This window comes from Camelus ferus, chromosome 1 (assembly GCF_009834535.1).
Source record: "Camelus ferus isolate YT-003-E chromosome 1, BCGSAC_Cfer_1.0, whole genome shotgun sequence".
NCBI classification, from domain to species: domain Eukaryota; kingdom Metazoa; phylum Chordata; class Mammalia; order Artiodactyla; family Camelidae; genus Camelus; species Camelus ferus.
In genome coordinates, this window is record NC_045696.1 from 119,454,629 (window position 1) to 119,466,432 (window position 11,804).

At 45.8% G+C, this 11,804-nt stretch overlaps 1 long non-coding RNA gene across 1 annotated transcript; it reads right to left on the reverse strand.

Moving 5' to 3' along the window:
* Window positions 1-221: 221 nt before the first annotated feature.
* Window positions 222-10,825, reverse strand: LOC116663261. The gene is made up of 3 exons (XR_004319488.1): window positions 10,731-10,825; window positions 3,587-3,642; window positions 222-348 (listed from the first exon to the last, which is right to left on the reverse strand). It is a non-coding gene; the product is annotated as an uncharacterized LOC116663261 (long non-coding RNA).
* Between the last annotated feature and the right edge of the window lie 979 nt (window positions 10,826-11,804).

An 11,804-nucleotide genomic window follows, 5' to 3' on the forward strand; every position in this document is an offset into this window, starting at 1 on the left:
AAATTCCGGGATAACTTCATTATCAAAGATCAGACCTTTCCATGGTATGGAGAAGGAGAAGGGTGCCCACTCTCCTGACCCCCAGTTCCTGGACTCAGAGGACTTAATTTGCATCAGATCGGAGGGCTGGCAAGTCTAGTGGGATATTTTGATGATCTCCCAGAAGGGCCCAGACTTGACGTTTTTCTGGTCCAAATTCTCCTTTCTGCCTGTGACTCTCCATGAGGTAGGTATTATCTTTATGCCAGTTCTTCAGGGGAGGGAACTGAGGCTTGCAGATGCTAAGGAACTTCCTCCAGATCACACAGGCAGTGAGGATGCAGGATTGAATTTGACTGAATGCAGGGCCTGAGGACGTAACAGAAGTGAGAATGGTTAAAACCACACCTGTCACCTGGTAGACACTCAACACAGCTGCTGTCTCTGTGACTAGAAGCCACCACTGCACTCAGGGAAATGGGCGATTCCTGCCACTGCTGCCCAGATCAGTTTTCCCATCTTTGCTGTTTGCATCTCTCGCGTTGGCTGTGGCTGCATCTTATTAACTTAGCCTAAGTCATCATCTGTTGGAGCTTCCATGATGTGCTGGGAATTGCTACACAGTGGGCAGGAAAATCTGCCTTCACTGCACACTGCGTGTTCAGGCAGAGCTGTTGCTGAGTTGAAGCACAAAGATCCAGCCAAACCAGCCGTGGAAATGTTGAAATGCTTCCATATGAATCCGTCAGTTGTCACTCTCCCTCTCCCACAGGTGCCCACCACCATCCAGGAAACCCCAGCTCTCCCCTCTGCACCCCGGGCCACTCCTCTGATTCAGCAACCGGGATGGTTAATTTTACATCAGCTTGCCTGGGCCAGGGAGTACCCCGACAGCTGGGTAAATATTACTCTGAGTGTGTCTGTGAGGCCCATTTGGGACCTCCCTCCAGCCGATGTGGCAGAGTCACTGTGATCAGTTAGTGCCAATGATTCCCCGGTAATTAAGCATTCCGGCTCCCCACAGGTGGGCCTCTGAGGGCACCAGGAAAGAGCATCTCTGGAGCACATCAGTCAGGTGGAGCAGGAGGCACCATCTGACCTGGTCCTGCATCATGCCAGGCCTCCGGCATCCTGCTCCAGGATGGGGCTGCTCCTCCTGCCAGCCCCACATCAGTGCCTGCTGGTCCGGCCTGAGCCAAAATGCTTCAGTAAGTCATTGCTGGGGGTGGGGGTAAGGCTCAGTGGGAGAGCGCAGTGCTTAACATGCGAGAGGTCCTGGGTTCAATCTCCCAGTACCTCCATTAAATAAATAAATAAATAAAATCCTAATTACCTCCCCGCCCCCCCAAAATAAAATACTAAATAAATAAATAAATAAATAAATGTTTAAAAATAAATAAATCATTGCCATTTGTGAGTGAAATCTCCGGGGGGGCAAACGGGCCCTGGAGAGGGGATGGGGCGGGGTTGCTGCTAAGACAGACACACTCCGTAGGTGTTGGCTCACAGTATGTCTGTGTTTAAGGTCCAGATCCCAGATCCCTGCACCTAGAGCTACATGAGAGGAAAGCGAACTTTTGTCTTCATTCTTCCTGGCCCCATTCACACACAGGCTCACAGGCGAGGGGGCTGCAGGCGTTTTTCCACTCTGCATATATTTCCCAGTGTAACCGGGCAGAGGAGGAAAATGTATGTAGTCAAATTAGGAGGTCAGTTTGTCAGAGAAACTTCATAGGAGGGGGAATGCCTCAGGCAAATCACAGGAAAGGAGACAAACCCCAAGTCTGCAGGGAGCGGCAGTTCCCACCTGCTTCCCCAGGGCGCATCTCGAAACATTAAGTGGACAAAGGTTTGCCCGGTGCCCCTGCCCACATCCCATCCCTGGAGTGGGGTCCAACGGTCAGGAGGAACAAGAACTTGACCTGACATGTGACCTCCAACCCAGCTACGCAAAAGCAGAATGTCCGTGGTCTGTGCTCAAAATGAAATGATCTCAACATCGGAGCTCTTTTTTTGAGAAAAAAAAAAAAAAATCAGTTCCTGTCTCACGCAGGTTTTGTTGCAGTCTTCAGGCCTCTGATTCTAGTTGTCCTGTGTAAGAGATGTGTGCACGAGTGAACATGTGTGTCTGTGCATGTGCTGGGACGCGAGAAGGAACAGAGACAGAATTAAAGCCGGACCTGGCATCGCTTATATGTGGAATCTAAAAGAAAAGAACACAAATGAACTACTTATTACTTATAACTTAGATGATTGACTTCTTGAATATGTGTAAGCACATCTGACTGTCCTTTATAATTGGATTACTGCATTCTGTTGATTCTTATTTTGTGGTTGGCTTTATTCCTTTGATAACTATGTAAGTTTAAAAAGATAAAGCTCTAAATTGTTCTTAGAAACAATGAACAGTACATATATATGTAAGTTTTTTTAAATGTGTAGTATGCTGTATGTATGTATTTACATGCAATACATTGTATATGTGCAATCAAATTGTATCAATTTTACCTAATAAAACTGAAAAATGGGAAAAAAAAAAAAGCAGCACCTGGTGTGGGTATTAGCTGGGTGTCCGAGTCTTAGCGACCATCCCCTTCCCCCGCCTGGGCTAGGCTTCCTGCATCCAGGCGATGATCCCCAGCCTCAGGTCCTCCCGAACCCCACACCAGTCATCTGGGGCCATCCCAGCCCCTCCCAGTGACTTCTCCTGACTCCTTCTGAGGACTTGAGTGCAGTGGGGGTGGGGGGCGCTACTCCTGAGGGCTATGAACAAACAAAGACAAGCAATAAAAGGGGAAAGCCGGTCACTGCGAACAGAATGAGGTCACACATTTAAAAGATGCCTTTCAGAAGGAGGGCGCAGAGGGTTTCCCCCACAGGGCAGCTTTTAATTTAAATTACTTCCAACCCACAGCAAGACTCGCCTTTATCCACGATGGGTCAGTTCCCAGGATGCCCTTTGGCGAGGTCTGTGCAGCTAAAGGGCTGAACTGCCTCTCCAAGCCACACAGACCGCCCAGCGCACCTGGTGCACACGCTGTAGCAAGGCGCTGGCAGGCCGCATCCTCCCCTAGGAATTGTGGACCATTCTGAACGGACTGGCTGCTCTGGGGAGAGGCACACACGTGTGTCTGAAAGGTGGTGGTCAGGGCACAATTGGCCAGTCACTTGATTTTCTGACTGATTTATTAGCTGTTTCAGCTGGTTTAAGTTCCTTCATGCGCTCAGCAATTAACCCCTTCTTAGAATGCTCTGGAAAATGAAGTATCTTTGAGGGCGCGCTAAGCATTCAGCTCATATGTCCAGCCTGTTGTCTACGCGCTTCCCAGCCAACAAATGAGAATCTCCAAAAGCTGGTAAAGGACTTTGTGAAAACAGAGTAGGTAAAATACATCGATTTGCGTAGCACCCTTCTACAGAATTCTTACGTACAAGGTTATGCTACTGTTTTTAAAGAATTCATTGCACTTGACTTTTTCATTATTAAGGGCGAAAGAGGGTGAAACCTAAGGAGCCTGAAGACCTCGGCCCTTTCCTTGGATCTGCAGGGAGTTAAACTCTGGGCCCCCAGTTTCCTCCTCCAGAAAGAGGGCAGGAAATTACCCACCTTTTACGGAAGTCGCACTGGTCAAGGGGACAGTCTGGATGTAAGGCCATTGTAAGCTGTAAGGTGTTAGAGTAAAAGATTATTAAAACTCGTCTCCTTTCCTCCATCCTCCCCCCCTCAACCCTGCCCTGGCTCAGAGTCTCTACTCCTCCTGCCACCACCCCCTGAAACTCCAAGCCCACAAACTCAGGCTTTGCTGGGAAAATTCCAGATGCTCTGACCTGGAAGGGCTGGGTCTTATTCCAGCTCCCTCTGTACACTGTCACCCCCAAACCCAGCTATAATTACACGGAGATCTGAGGCTGAGTCACAGAGTTGGTGGGCCTCGCCACTAGCGGTTTGAGGAGTGTGTGTGCCTGCATATGCGTGTGTGTGCACATATATGTGCGTGTGCCTGCATGTGTGTGCATGCATGTGTGTCTGTGCGCATGTGTGCATCCTGAATATCAGGCATCATCACTCCCCGGGGGCACTCTGATTCATGGCGTTTTAAAACTCGATGCTCTCGGCAAATGCCCCCTGCCCTCAAGGCGTTCATTCAAGGCCCCTGCATGCTACACTCACCCTGTACTGCCTTTCCTGTGGACACAGCTGTGAGTGGAAGACTCTGAGGGTGTTAGGCTGGGCCTGGGTGCTCCTTCCGGGCCCAGTTTGTTGGATTCTTGTATATTTATTGCCTTCAGGGTTTCTCTGACTTGGCAGCATTTTCTTTCCCAGGCATGATCTTGACGGCTCCTGTCCGGCATAAAGCAGCCCGCGGGGTAATGCACCAGCTGCTGCCACGGGAAACCTTGGCCTTGGGCTCTGTCAGCTCTCCTCCCCGGGCACCTCCAACATGGGTCCCTTTAATGCAGGACAGATCTCCCCAAAGAAAAGACTCCCTGCCCCCAAGATTTACATACTAGTTCTGGAGACCCGGGAATAATCAAAACCATAAAGAGGCGCTTCGGCCCTGAATATCAAATTCCTCCATAGATTCTTCTCCTTCCCGTTAAGGACAAGTGTTTTGGAGAAATGAACTTGGGCAGGAGGAGAAGGGTGGGGCATGGCTGTGACTTCTCTGACCAGATCATTTCCACCAGCGCGCTCTCTGGAACTCCAAGAGGACTTCCCGTCAGCACCATGGCCTGACGTCGGAGCACCACATCCGAGCTGATGTCTGCGGTGGGTGTTGAGAGCAGGCCGTGCTCTGGTGGAGGTAGCTTCACCCAGAGCTGCAAACTCAACACTCCTGCCCCTTCCTTGTGCTCATCCTGATGGGGTGGTTCTCAGAGAGCTGAGGCCAAGGAAAACATCCTTTGGTGAAATCCACTGAAAGGGCCGCGTTGAGCTATTTCAGGAAAGCTCTCACACAGAGTGTGTTCAGGATAAGATGTTTTCTATCATCATTTGATATAGAAGGATTATAAATGGAAATCACTTAAAAAAAATACACAAATGATTGCTGGCAGAGCTATTAGCCCCCTTTCCCTCTCCCCTCCAAAAAAATTGTCTCCGTCTTCCAGACCATCAGATGTATCAGTTGCCCAGATCAACCTGCAACCCCCATACTACTTTCCTGGTACTGCTGACCACCCCAATCTCAGCTGCTCTGCCCTCAAACCTGCCCCCGGGCCCTTCAGAGCTCACATTCTGCCATCGCCAAAAGCTTCTAGAGTCTCGCCATCCTCTCCAAGCTTTCCCTTCAGCCTCTTGCCCTGATGCTGGAACCGGGTCTGCCCTCAAGACACCACGTCCCTTTTGCCCCACCACATGGAGGCTGCTCTGTCCTCTCACAGTGGTCCTCCCTGCCTCCCACTACCATTTCCAAGCCATTTCCCATTCTTTTACCTGCAAAAATCCCAGCTCCTTTGATGTTCACGCTTCCTAAGCAGAGCATCTCAACCCCTCTCTGGTCCTATTGTGTAACGATCCCAAAGCGATCACCCCTAATTGTGCAAGTTTCCAGCACCTAGCACCCTAACTCTCCTCTGTGGCTCTGGAAACACAATTTCAGTACCTATATGATGACTCATCCAACACTTAGCATTTCCTTTATTTTATTTTATTTTTTTACTGAAGTGTAGTTGATTTACAATGTTAATTTCAGGTATGCAGCAAAGTGATTTGTTATACATATACATACATATATGTATATTCTTTTCAGATTCTTTTCCATCATAGGTTATTACAAGAAATTGAGTATAGTTCCCTGTGCTGTACAGTAGGTCCTTGCTGTTTAATCTATTTTGTGTATAGTAATGTGTATCTGTTAATCCCAAATTCCTAATTTATCCCTCCCCAACCCTTTGATAACCATAAGTTTGTTTTCTATGTCCCTGAGTCTAATTTTGATTTGTAAATAAGTTCATTTGTGTCGGGTTTTTTTTGATTCCACATATAAGTGATGTCATATGATATTTGTCTTTCTCTGTCTGACTTACTTAATATGATAATCTCTAGTTCTATCCATGTTGCTGCAAATGCCATTATTTCATTCTTTTTGTATGGCTGAGTAATGAATATACATATACATATATATCACAGCTTCTTTATCCAGTCATCTGTCGCTAGACATTTAGGTTGCTTTCATGTCTTGGTTATTGTAAATAGTGATGCACTTGGGGTGCATGTGTCTTTTCAAATTAGAATTTCCTCTGGAATATGCCCAGGAGTGAGATTTCTGGATCATATGGTAAGTCTATTTTTAGTTTTTTAAGGAACTTCCATGCTGTCCTCTATAGTGGCTGCAACAATTTACATTCCCACCAACAGCAACACTTGGCATTTCTACACTTTGACTTCTTCACCTCCATTTCTCTTTTCCTCAAATGCACCCCATCAGCCATCCTCTCCCATAGTCATTTCCCTGAGTTGTCACCACCGATAAAAGTATCACCGCAGAAAGCTGCCTGCTCGCTGACTCAGACAGCCCACACCAAGCCATCAAGCCTGCTTCTCCACGGAGGCATTCAGTCCAGAAGCCGTTGTTTCCTTATCCATTACCCTGCTCGAGTCCCTGCCTTCCTCTTCCCTCAGATCACAGTCTGTGATCCATCGTTACCCTCACTGCCTCCTGGCAACCTCCCCCCGGCTCCCTGATGCCTATTCCCCTGGTTAAATCCAACTGAAGTTAAATCCACCCACTCCACACCTCTACCTGGGTAGCAGACTCCTGCTGGAGCAAAACGCACAACTGTGACAACTGGTCTCACCTTAAATTCATGATCACCATCTTGAGCCTGCAGAGGCCTCACCTGGGCTGCCAAGGCAGGCTCCACCACTCCTGAATACAATCATCTGGGGCTTTCTTGTCTGTCCTCTAACTGCCGTCTTCCCCTCTCTGGCCTCCCTCCCAGATGACAACCTTGTCTGGTTTTTTACTGAGAAAACAGAACACAGTCAGAAACTCTCCCTTCTTCCCAACTATGAAGTTGCTTCATTTGCCTGCATCCGTCCCCAAATGCTCTGCTCTCCCTTCTGCTGAAATGGAAGGAGTGTCCCTGCTCTCATTTGAAGCCAACACCTCCAAGTGGTCCCCACAGCAGTTATTCCCTCTCCCCAACTCTGCAGACAACCTCAAAGCCATGCACTTACACCCAACTATCTCCCAAGAGAACTTCCTGTATCTCATTGCATCTTATCTCTGGGCTAGGCTGGGACCAGGGCGCAGCAGGAGAGGCTGCACCCAGGGCCCCTGTGATGCATCCCTACGTTTCCCACCCTCGCCGCCTCTCTTGCCTCGTTCTAGTCCCGGCCCCATCTCTAGGATCTTCAGAGCCATTCCCCAGCCCCTTTCCTATCTGTCCCCCAGACTATGACAAGCTCCCACCTTCTTTATAGCATTCACTACTGTTAGAGTTTAGTCATTGTGTGATTATTTATTTGATTTCTGCCTCCCATACTGGACTATCAGCTCCCCCAGGGCAGGGAACAGATCTCCCACACTCACTGCTATAACATCTTTCTGTTCCTCCTCAGTTTCGCTATCTGTAGAATGGGAGTATCACACCCAATGAATGCTGGGTTTTAGGATTAATAGTACCCCTGTCATCTAGTAAGTTCTCAGCACGTAGGAGCTACTTTGTCCATAATTGCTCAATGAATCCATACATGAAAGAATAATTCCAAACTGATGGCTGGATGAAGATTTGATAGGGCTGAGTGCTTTGTTTTTCTTCTTTTTTTTTTTTTTTAACTTTTTTTATTGAGTTATAGTCATTTTACAATGTTGTGTCAAATTCCACTGTAGGGCACAATTTTTCAGTTATACATGAACATACATATACTACTTGTCACATTTTTTTTCACTGTGAGCTACCACAAGATCTTGTATATATTTCCCTGTGCTATACAGTATAATATTGTTTATCTATTCTACATTTTGAAATCCCAGTCTGTCGCTTCCCACCCCCTGCCCCCTTGGCAACCACAAGTTTGTATTCTATCTCTATGAGTCTGTTTCTGGTTTGTTTTTTTTTTAAGATTCCACATATGAGCAATCTCATATGGTATTTTTCTTTCTCTTTCTGGCTTACTTCACTTAGAATGACATCCTCCAGGAACATCCATGTTGCTGCAAATGGCATTATATTGTCATTTTTATGGCTGAATAGTATTCTGTTGTATAAACAGACCACATCTTTATCCAGTCATCTGTTGATGGACATTTAGGCTGTTTCCATGTCTTGGCTATTGTAAATAGTGCTGCTATGAACATTGGGGTGCAAGTGTCATTTTGAAGTAGGGTCCCTTCTGGATATATGCCCAGGAGCAGGATTCCTGGGTCATATGGTAAGTCTATTCCTAGTCTTCTGAGGAATCTCCATACTGTTTTCCACAGTGGCTGCACCAAACTGCATTCCCACCAGCAGTGTAGGAGGGTTCCCTTTTCTTCACAGCCTCTCCAGCATTTGTCATTTGCAGGCTTTTGAAAGATGGCCATTCTGACTGGTGTGAGGTGATACCTCACTGTAGTTTTGATTTGCGTTTCTCTGATAATTAGTGATATTGAGGATTTTTTCATGTGCCTATTGATCATTTGTATTTCTTCCTCGGAGAATTGCTTGTTTAGGTCTTTTGCCCATTTTTGGATGGGTTGTTTTTTTCTTATTAAGTCGTATGAGCTGCTTATATATTCTGGAGATCAACCTTTGTCGATTTCATTTGCAAAAATTTTCTCCATTCTGTAGGTTGTCATTTTGTTTTACTTATGGTTTCCTTTGCTGTGCAGAAGCTTGTAAGTTTAATTAGGCCGCATTTGTTTATTCTTACTTTTATTTCTATTGCTTGGGTAGACTGTTCTAGGAGAGCATTTTTGAGATGTATGTCACATAATGTTTTGCCTGTATTTTCTTCTAGGAGGTTTATTGTATCTTGTCTTATGTTTAAGTGTTTGATCCATTTTGAGTTGACTTTTGTGTGTGGTGTGAGGGAGTGTTCTAGCTTCATTGCTTTACATGCTGCTGTCCAGTTTTCCCAACACCATTTGCTGAAGAGACTGTCTTTATTCCATTGTGTATTCTTGCCTCCTTTGTCGAAGATTAGTTGACCAAAAGTTTGTGAGTTCATTTCTGGGCTCTCTATTCTGTTCTATTTGTCCATATGTCTGTTTTTGTACCAATACCATGCTGTCTTGATCACTGTAGCTCTGTAGTATTGTCTGAAGTCTGGGAGAGTTATTCCTCCAGCCTCTTTCTTTTTCTTCAGTAATGTTTTGGCAATTCTAGGTCTTTGACGGTTCCATATAAACTTTATTATGCTTTGTTCTAGTTCTGTGAAATATGTCCTGGGTAATTTGATAGGGATTGCATTAAATCTGTAGATTGCCTTGGGCAGTGTGACCATTTTAACAATATTGATTCTTCCAATCCAGAAGCATGGGATATCTTTCCATTTTTTAAAGTCTTCTTTAATTTCCTTAATAGTTTTATAGTTTTCCGTGTATAAGTCTTTCACCTCCTTGGTTAGATTTATTCCTAGGTATTTTATTACTTTGGGTGCTATTTTAAAGGGGATTGTTTCTTTACTTTCTTTTCCTGTTGATTCATCATTAGTGTAAAGACATGCAACTGATTTTTGAACGTTAATCTTGTAACCTGCTACCTTGCTGAATTCTTCGATTATTTCTAGTAGTTTTTGTGTGGACCTTTTAGGGTTTTCTATATATAGTATCATGTCATCTGCATATGGTGACACTTTTACCTCTTCTTTTCCAATTTGGATCCCTTTTATTTCTCTCTCTTGCCTGATTGCTGTGGCTAGGACTTCCAAGACTATGTTGAATAGGAGTGGTGGTAGTGGGCAGCCTTGTCTTCTCCCAGATTTTAGTGGGAAGCTTTTGAGTTTTTCACTGTTGAGTACTATGGTGGCTTTAGGTTTGTCATATATAGCTTTTATGATGTTGAGATATGTTCCTTCTATACCCACTTTGGTGAGAGTTTTTATCATAAATGGGTGTTGAATTTTATCAAATGCTTTTTCTGCATCTATTGAGGTAATCATGTGGTTTTTGTCCTTTCTCTTGTTGATATGATGTATTACATTGATTGATTTGCATATGTTGAACCACCCTTGTGTCCCTGGGATGAACCCCACTTGGTCATGATGTATCATCTTTTTTATGTGCTGTTGGATTCTATTTGCTAATATTTTGGTGAGGATTTTGGCATCTATGTTCATTGGTGACATTGGGCTGTAATTCTCTTTTTTGGTGGTGTCTTTGCCTGGTTTTGGTATCAGGCTGAGTGTTTTCTGAAGGCTGTAAACTATGAAAAGATGGCAGTCAAATGAGGCTACAAGTCTTCCCTTCTTTGTGGTGGTTGATGAAAGACGTCCACCCCTTCCTCCTGAGTCTGCGGTCCCCCAAGTGCTTATTATTGAGTTAGGCCCTTCCCTTCCCAGCCCAAGGGGGGCCTACCTTGTAAAACCATTGGCAGAACCATATCATGAGTGCAGCTTTTCCCTGACGCCCTGGGAAATGCTCACCCAAGCTCTTCAGGGAGATAGCTGGGCAGGAAAACTGTTCTGCCTGTTGCTACAAGAGAGTGGTTACTAAGGAGACACCCCTCCCCGTGGGCCTGCAGGACCTCCCCCCTCTTCCTGGGCCCACCCCTCTGTCTCCATCCTCTTTCTGGAGAGGGAGAAAGAGAAATCAAGTGCTCACCAGCCTGAGACCCAAGGAGGCCCTGCAGGAGCTCCACAGCTCAAGTTCCTGGTGACCCCTCAGCAGACAGAGCCCAGCCCTCCCTGCGCCGCCTTCTCCACATCCTCCTCCAGCAACTTGTTGCCAGAAAATCCCAAGATGCAGGCTTCTGTTTGGTGTGTGGGATTGCCACAGATTCCCCGGGGAGCTTGCCAGGAGGGGAGTAATAGCTGCCACCTGTCCACAGGACTGAGAAGCAGAGACAGTGGCTTTCAGAGGCAACTCCGTGATCTTGACTGTGACGTCCCTCTCTGCCTGGCCGGGACCGCAGGGCCTGAGGGAGACGTTTCAGCCTTGCTGGCAAATTCTATGGCTGCATTTGCCAGAGTCCTTTTTTTTTTTTAATTGAAGTAGAGTCGGTTTACAATGTCGTGTTAATTTCTAGTTTACAGCATAGTGATTCAGTTATATATATATATATATATATATATATATATATATATATATATATCCCTTTTTCATGTTTTTTTCATTATTGGCTATTACAAGGTATTTCCTTTTATTATTTCTCTTCCAGCCTTTCTTTCTCCCACCCTCCCTCCCTCCAGTCATTGTGACCTCCTTCATCTTTCCCGTGGGGTTTTATCTCAAAGTTGCTGTGGCCTGGCCTGATCCCATCCCTCGAAGCAGGACCCAGACCTGAATGGCTGCTGAGCTGGATGTGGAAGAAACAGCCCAGTGTTCCCAGTGTCCCCAGAACCGCCCCAAGTCTGCCTCGCTCTACCTGCTAGCCCTGGCTTCAAGGTGACCTTGCTTCAAACCATCAGTCTTAGCAGAGGCCCCCGTTGCCCTAGCTCCCTGAGGGAGACCTGCCATGTTGTCTCATAACAAAGCATGTTACAAACAGAAACCTCTTGAAATATTTGTTTTGAAAAGGAATCAATAGAAAACCACAGATTCCTTCCAAACCTCTATATTTTGTCTGAAAGGACCCTCCTGGATTACAAGGAATAGGATCTTTTCCTAAATGACTTGATTTCCAGTCACAGAAATATTTTTTTTTTTTTGTCAGAAATTCAGTGTTGGCTTTAACAA